Source organism: Pseudoliparis swirei, chromosome 22, assembly GCF_029220125.1.
Source record: "Pseudoliparis swirei isolate HS2019 ecotype Mariana Trench chromosome 22, NWPU_hadal_v1, whole genome shotgun sequence".
Classification (NCBI taxonomy): domain Eukaryota; kingdom Metazoa; phylum Chordata; class Actinopteri; order Perciformes; family Liparidae; genus Pseudoliparis; species Pseudoliparis swirei.
In genome coordinates this window covers 8,894,169-8,902,922 of record NC_079409.1, presented here as the reverse complement: position 1 = coordinate 8,902,922, position 8,754 = coordinate 8,894,169, and positions in this window count along the sequence as shown.

Genomic DNA, 8,754 nt, shown 5'->3' with positions numbered 1-8,754 from the left:
GAATATTATTTCACGGAACTGATGTGTTTGGAGATTGTTTTATTTGGTTGCATTATTCAATTTATGTCCGAGTTGAGACTTTAAAATGGAATAACATGTCGGCTAATTAGCTTATTGCGTATTCATATTAGTCATTAATAATAACGCTGAAACTGGATGCATTTCCGCCAAAAGCAAACCATGTCAGGTTGGTCGAACTTTAAAGTCAGTGGTGTTAAGAGCTCCTCGTGTTGACGTTTATTGTGCGCAAAACTGCCCAAAGTGCAGTCTCTCTCCTTCTCGATGCAGCCCACGTGTCCCTTGCTGGAGTTCCCTTCAATGACAAACAGAAAAATGAGTTTCAGTCTAAAAAGTAGTGCGCTAATTATGTTGCCTTTACTTAACACACATAACAATATCTTGATGTTTAGCTTAGAAACATTAGCTCATTAATTGATTCTCAAGCCCTGCAAAGAGACCTGAAACGGATTGATTTGTATCCATCGCAGTTGGCTGCCTGATGATGATCACCGACTGGAGGTTTATTTTCCATTGTATGATCAGAGGCAGTCAATACCGCTCAATGAGCTCCTCTCTCATCTCCTCCCTCCGTCAGCGCCATAATGTGTCCATCCTAAGCAACCTGTCGGCCTGCGTGAGGATTATAATGTTCTACATTAATAGTCTGAACATATTCGGTCGAGTTTATGTGCCGTATAGCAGCCGAAAGAATGATGAGCATTTAATTATGTGGTTAAAAAGGGGGGAGAGGAGGAGGAGGAGGCGGAGGAGTTGAGGAAAGGAAAGGAATAAGAAAGTTGTGTTTTTTAAGGGGAGGGCGGAGGCAGAAGTTGACGAGGGAAGTAAGGAAGGAACTTGTTTGAATTATTACCCTGTATATGGCTGAGTGGACATGAGACAGAGAGCAGGGGGCAATATGGCGAGTTGTTGAAGTAAAGATGAGAGTTGAGCCCGAAGGTGGGGATGAGGGAGGGAGAGAGCGATAGAGAGAGAAAGAGATGGAGAGGGGAGGGCTGATGATGAATGGATGGAGAACAGGGATGAGAGACGGAGCAGCATGAAAGGGTATACGGTGCGCGGTCCCGCTCCGAGGATGATGAAACGTTAATTAAAGTAAACGAGCTACCTGAGCTCCCCGGCTAACCCCCTGTCACACTCTGTCAGGAGGCGCGGGGGGAGAGGGGGGGGGGGGTAGAGAGAGAAAGAGGGGGGGAAATTTGACTGTACAAGAGAGAAGTTAGATAATCCAGCTGTGGCTTTAGTTCAAGGTTGATTGCTGTCACAGTTTCAGGCACCGGCGGCATGCGTCTGCAGACCACGTGACTATTCACAATCCGCTTGCATGATACACGCATGCACATCTTATGCTATTATTTTGGTCTGATTTTTTTAGGATCATATTCCTCCTTTTTGTCAGGGCGAGGTCCTTGTGCAGGGTCGTTGTTTTCCTGCATGGGTCGTGTCCATTGGGCTCTCTGTTGACATCGTGTAATTTATGGGAACTTTGAATGGGAAAGTGCATGGAACATTGACTTTTTTTTTTATGAGTTAAACCACATTCATAAACACCTATATCAGTAATTACGAAACAAACGTTTCAGAAAAAAACAGAGGCCCTAATTTTCCAATCGCAATCTCCTTTCCCTGCATAGTTCCAACCCGCGCGCCTCCTTCGTGCACGAAGGATGGACGAGCCTTATTTCCCGTTGTGTCCATTCAAAGGTTACACCGCCAAGATCACCTTTGTTTCTTTTCTTTTTTTAATGCTCATATTCATTCAATTCATCTGGGCTCTAATTTGTTTATATATTTATTTACTCGGTCTCGCTATCACTCTCTCCTTTTTTCATCTCTCTCCAACGATTATCCTGCCGTCTAATTAGAAATCGATGCCGCTGGGCCGGCGGGTATTTGCAATGTGTTTGTGGACGTTGAGAACAATTCCCCGGACAGAAAAGACTGAGAGAAGAAAGGGAGAGGAAGAGGAAACGCTACACTGCACTGCAATATATGCACGCACACACACACGCACACACACGCACCCACAGACACACACACACACACACACACACATTCTGAAAACCGACTTTATTGCTTGCAGCTATTCTTCTTTCTAAAAAGCAACCGTTAACAAATGGAAAGAGAGAGTGAGAGAGAGAGAAAGAATGGAAGGAAAGAAAGAAAAAATGAAAAGAAAAGCATTTTTTTAACGATTGACGCGAGGGATTTCTGCAGAATTGTTGAGGAGTATTTCCCCGTCTTTTAGGAAAACAAACACATTTCAAAGTGGAAAAGCACTTTAAATGTGGTGGCCTGTATCTAACCTCGGCCCGCAAGTCGAAGGAGCCAATTGAAGTTATAACATGCGCTCGACTGCATGTGGCTCGACATATAGTATATGCAAATTGTTTTTTAAATGATTATTGTTATTATTATGATTATTAATATTGTAATTATTAATATTGCTGTTATTGTTGTTGTTATTATTATTAGTGTGGACTCATATTGTATGCCACATCGCAGTACTTATAATTCAAAGGACATTCACCCGATTTATGCCTATTTCTCTGAATTTTGTTAAAGAACTGTGCCCAAGATAATCCACATTTCTTCTTTGTGTTTTCTATGTGATTTCTGGACCACTATATGTGTCTCTTAAAATACCTGCAAATATGACGGGAAGTTTGAAAGTTTGCGGTGGGATAAGACACTTAGAGTGGACTGGGTCCTATTCTTCTTCTTCTTCCTCCTCCTCGGCCATTACCGTCGCCGGTATGTCTCTCTGCTGCTCACACCGAGCTGGAGTCGCCTCCTCTCCGCCGTGTCCCGTGGAGACGAGTCGGTATAAGCGACGGGTTAGCGCCATTACCGGAGCCAATCGAACCTAACCGGATTAGCAGCTGCCAGATGACAAAAAGAAAGTGTTCCAACCAAGTGAAAAAAAAAAAAAAAATGTAAGGAATGAGAGCCTCGCGCTGTTATTAGTTCAGCTTTACACCACGGTGTGTTTACCGTCTGTGCTTTGGATTTATTGGCTCGACCCATAATCTGTTTTCAGACTCTGTTGCGCTCTGTTTTCTCTGTTCACCCCAAACGAGATGCATCACTTTTTTTCCCTGTTGTTTGTGTACGTGCGTGTGTGTGTCTGTGTGTGTGTGTGAGAGAGAGAGAGAGAGAGAGAGAGAGGGGAGAGAGAGGGGAGAGAGAGGGAGAGAGGGGAGGACTCTGGGTGACACATGGTGCACCAGTCAGGAAATGTCATATCGGGAAATGCAGTGTTGGTGTGTCGTCCCCCCCCACCCCCCCCTGCATGATGAGGAAAACTGAATAACTTGTTTTTTTCTCCTTGTTGCTTCACATTTCATCAACCCCTGTGATGCTTTACTTGTGCCAAAACCATCAGTCTGAGCTCCTCTGGTTTGTATGTGTGTGTTTGTGTGCGTGTGTGTGTGTGTGTTTGTGTGTGTCTCTGTGTCTTCTTTGCATTTTCTGTCAATCTGTCTTTCCATCTTGCACGCTCATTAAACGTCCCTCACACACAGAGACTCTCTCTCTCTCTCCCAATCTCTCTCCTCTCCTTCTTCTTCTTCTTCTTCCTCCTCCGCGCCTCACGCTCCCCTTGCCCGTGGCTATATGATCGTGAAAAATGTGTTTACAAAACTCGCTCTCTCACAGATCAAACCGTACGGACGAATCAAAGACTTTGGAGAGAGGGGAGAGAGGCAGAGAAGAGGAGAGAGAGATAGAGAGAGAGAGAAGGGGAACGAGCAGAGGGTGTGTAGAGGCCTTATCATTTTAAAATTCTCTATGTGTTATTCCCTTTTTTTTCCTCTTGTGTTTGTGTGTGTGTGTGTGTTGATGTCTGCCCGTATCTCCTTTGGTAATACAATATCTTTAAGGCCCCCAAAACAACTATGTCTCACAGTTAAATATGAGATAATGCAATATTGATGTCTCCTTGTCTTTACTATAACGCAATACTGGGCCCATTCTGGCTGGACACACTAACATGGACCGATAGTGCCCTTGCACTTAAAAGAATTACAGTGATCCTGTTATACACTTTAGAGGGATACTTCACAAATATGAAGTCCCTATAGGAATATTGTGGGTTAGTGAAAACACAGGAGATACAAATACTCCCAAAGTAGCTTCAGGTCACATTTCAGACTCAGTATTCAGCACAGGACACACAACAGGTCCAGATGGGACATGATTATGTTTCATTGTTGTCTCTTTATGCATTTGGGTTTCAAAATAGTGATTCCAGATCCCAATTTAAAGTGACTTAATCTCACTTGAAATCAACATGGAGACGAGAATCACTTCATGTTGTTAACCGGTCAGATTCTGGCTCACAACGATGTGCATTATTACGCGGGATAACAAAATAATAATAATGCATTCATCTTTGTACAGAACAGGCTGCAGAAAAGGAGGTTTATACATTCTTTTGTGATTAATTTTCTTAATTACTGTTCATATTTCCATCTTTTAAAGTGTTTCATGATGCCACTCACTGAGACCACGAGTCAGTCTTGACAAAAATCGAATGTTTAAACAGAGATAGAAATAGATTATTTTCACTGTTGCCAAAGAAGGTATTACATGCAAATATATCATTCTTTCTGTAAACAAAACATGAAAGGAAGTCTTAAAATTCCCAAAAGCTCAAAATTGTTTACTGCATAAAGTTACATTTGTTTCTGTATTTGTGCAATAAGAGCAAAATAAATGTAATACATGTAAAGTTGAAGTATTAGTTGAGGTTAGGGATATGTCTTGGTCGCATGCTCTTATTATTATAGCTCAAAATTGGTGAGGTCAGACTCTTTGAGAAGTTACACATGCATAAGTGAGCAGAGGTTATGACAGAGGCTTGATGCTTTATACGAGGAGCTTCTAAAATAATCTGACAAGGACAAAATGAAGACATACAAAAGACAAACAGTGGGACACAGGAGGATAGGGGAGTCAGGTAGGAGCTAAAGAAGGGGGTAAGGGGTGAGGAGAGGAGAGGAAAGGGAGGGGGCAGACAGACAGGCTAGGGGAGCGATTATAGCAGGGTTTATGTATGAGCTATTGATTGAGTCGGTGGTGACTTCTTGAGTGGTTAATTCGGGAAGTGAGAGCGATAGAGAGAGTAACTCACTGACCAGAGAGGGGAGGGTGGGTGGGTGAAGGGGGGATAAAGAGAGAGGTAGAGAGACAGCCCGATGAGGAGAGAGAAATGCATTTCCTCCGGTAAACGTGTGGAAAACAAGACACTATTTTGCAAGAGATTATGTTGTGTTTATTTGTGACTCTAAGGGAACTTGTGTTTTGTTGAAATCTGCTTTCCTTGTTGTTTGGGCTCCTGACCCCACTGCTGTCTGTAAGAATAATAATATGTATAGTATTTTTTATCTTTTCTTGTAAAGAAGTGTTGAACCCCCTGCCATTGCAGAAAGCTGGGCTTTCAAATAAAGCTGACTAAATACAGGAGTGACCCTAAATAAAGTAATTGTTAGACATATGAACAAACTAATGAAACTCAAATTACAAAAATTCAAGATTTAAAATCTGAGATAATGCATTATTTAACTGTTTTACAGCTGGGGGTCTCTGAGTTGAATGTGTCATAATCTTCTGAAATATATCATCAGTTCGAACGTATCTTAAAGTAACATTATGCAACAATTGTACCTTAAAATAACAGCTTGAAAAAAATTGTGCCGCTACAATGACTTTTAATATGGCGATTTGCGCCTCCGCTATTGCCATCGGGGGTCTGTGGGGAAATAACTGCGCTATGTAGGATTCTGGGGCCGCCCGATCCGGGGCGGATGTACTTCCACCTGCTTTCTGGCAGTGATTACGCAATGTCATATAGTGCCAGTCCACGCTCGCAGCTCCAGTATAAGGGCGAAGCAAGCGAAGTCTCTTGTAATGAATTACACGTTCCAATGTAAATTATGAATATGTAGCTTTTTGGTGTTGTCAACAATATTGTATTCGATCACACGTACTCCACATTCAAACATTTAGAAAACAACGTATATAGGCTGAAAATGCGATCGGTATTTCATCTAAACTAAATGTTGTCATTCTTTTGGTTATGTTAGCATTCATCTCCGATATCACAATGAATAAAACTATGCAGTCATATTTATGTAAAATCTTTGAATATTCTTACCTTATCGGTTGACATCATTTCTTGGTTTCTGACTTTGTCTGGTCATCAATACAAGTGTATGCGAGGCTGCATCTATCGTAACTGGGTATTTACGACACTGAAGTAAATACTGAAGGGGGTGTTTACGACACTGAAGTAAACGTTAAATACTGAAGGGGGCGCTCCAAGGGAAAAACTCCATTATGGGGCTTTAAGAAATCCTAATACAATTAAATCAATAATGTATCAAGGTATATCATTATTATTATTAAGGGGCCCTAAATGGAACTTAAAAAAGGAAACAGCGGTGTTGTCGTAATATTCATGTCAATTATATTATTACCTTAAAACCTCTCACTATTCATTGTCATCAGTGTTAAAGGGATCTGCAGACAGTTATACATTCTAACACGTTGCTTCACATGATAGACACACCGGGCTCTATTTTAGGACAATTTCGTGCATGGCTTTTTTTTCAAACTTATTCTTCAGACATTGGAACCTGCAGCACCTCCTCTCTCTCACACACACACACACACACACACACACACACACACACATAAACAAGCATGCGCGCTCATGCCCCCTCTCGGCGTAAAGTTGAGCCCATAGGACACTCATCTGCTCGTTGCAGATGGTTTCCTTGTTCTCACTGTCTCACCTTGTCGGAGGAAGTCAGAATCAAGAGCAACAACTTGGACTAGGAAGCAAGGTGGTATGGGCCACAAACACACACACACACACACACACACACGCACGCACACACTCGCGCGCGTGTCTGTGTGATTTGTGGCGTGAGGGAAAGTGTGAAGGATCACTGTCATAGCCTGTTAGTTATTATTCTAAATATTTCCAAAATATATTTGCCTGGAATCTCGTTTGTAATGCATCTCTCATAAAACGTGTTTCTAGGAAATTATCCTGTAGTCACATTCCTAAAATTCGCACACGTGCGCATGCCTACGTCGGTTTTGCGTCAACGTGTGTGTGTGTGCTTGCATGCATGAGTTTGTGCGTGTGTGAAGGTCAGCTCGCCGGCGCAGTTTATTTTCCTATTTCTCTTCCCTCTCGCACAGGTTTTGATCTCTCAGCCGCGAGATCAAAGGCGCTCTCTGGCTATTAGTCAGCGCGAGCCATTGATCCCTCATCGATCCGCACGAGACACAGCCGCCCCGTGAACACCGCGCGATGCTCCCCAAAGCTCCTCCCGCGCGTCCGGAGAGAGAGAGAGAACAGGAGAGAGGGAACACGTAAAAGAGGGAGCTTGAGCGGTGTGTGTGTGCGCGCGCACGTGCGCTCGCGCGTGTGTTTTTTTCTACTGGCGCGGGTAGAGCCAAACTCCAGCTTTTTCTTTGCCGCGGGACATGAAACAATGAGGCTCGAGCCGGTTTTAATAAAGCGCGCTTTCCCTCCTTTCAGCTCTGGCGCGAGGCGGACGAGCCGGCAGCGGAGAGCGATCGATAATTAATGACGATGAATAATTTAACCCTATCGATTGATACCTTTTTTTTCATCCTTTCCACCTTCTTTTCCTTATTTTCTTAAGGCCGGCGTTCCATACCACACTAATACCGTTTCACCCGCTCACATCCTCATCTCCACTCACCTCTTAAAACTTGTTGGATTTCTCCGCCTTTCATGAAAGCCTTAAAACACGTTTCCTTATTTATCACAAGCTACAGTAGCGATTTATGACATGAGCAGTCTCAACTTCACCTAACTGGAGGAATCTGTAAAGCTCTAAAACATGCCTAAATGAATGAATGTGACCATTATAAGGCAAACAAAGAAATAAAAAAGATGCTTCTTGCCAACAAATGCAAAGATGAATTGATCCTATTCACAATGTGTGCCTTCTATAAATCGTTCTCGTCCATAAACGATATGAAAAACACATGAGCTACTCTGGTGCATTGAGAGACGTGTTCCTTCATTAATGAACATGGCTTAAAGTTTATTCTGAGTCCTTCATGTTGCATAAACACTCTGGGGCACCATCAATACGCAGGGGGAAATAGTCCCCAAATGCACAAGTTACATAAGAGAAAAGTGCTGAGATGTTTTTAAGAAATATCGAGAATGAAAATGAGACAGTGTATTTGTGACATATTATGGGGTTGACACCTTCAGTTGGAAAACACCACAGACAGTTTAGGGAAGGAGTGAAGGAGGAGGGAAGGAGGAGGGTAGGAGGAGGGAAGGAGGAGGGAAGGAGGTGGGAAGGAGGAGGGGAGGAGGAGGGAAGGAGAAGGGAAGGAGGTGGGAAGGAGGAGGGAAGTCGTAAAGTATTGAAAGACAGACTAAAGCGTGGTCGTTCTATTCATAGGTTTTGTTGTCAAGTAGAAAAATATAGCCTATAAAGCTATAGACGTATTCTTAAAGCCTCGAAACTGAGGTATGTTATTGGAACAGTTTACTTCAGTGCAACACAAATATATTTCAGCTATTTCAATTATGGCCAACTCTCTGTTGTCATATGGCTGGATTTCCTTCTAACATATTTTCTGACTCATTATTGATTGTAAACCTCACGTTGGCCTCACAATCATCCTACCTGCTGGTACATATGTGTTTCAAGTGCAATTCCAGTGAAATATATT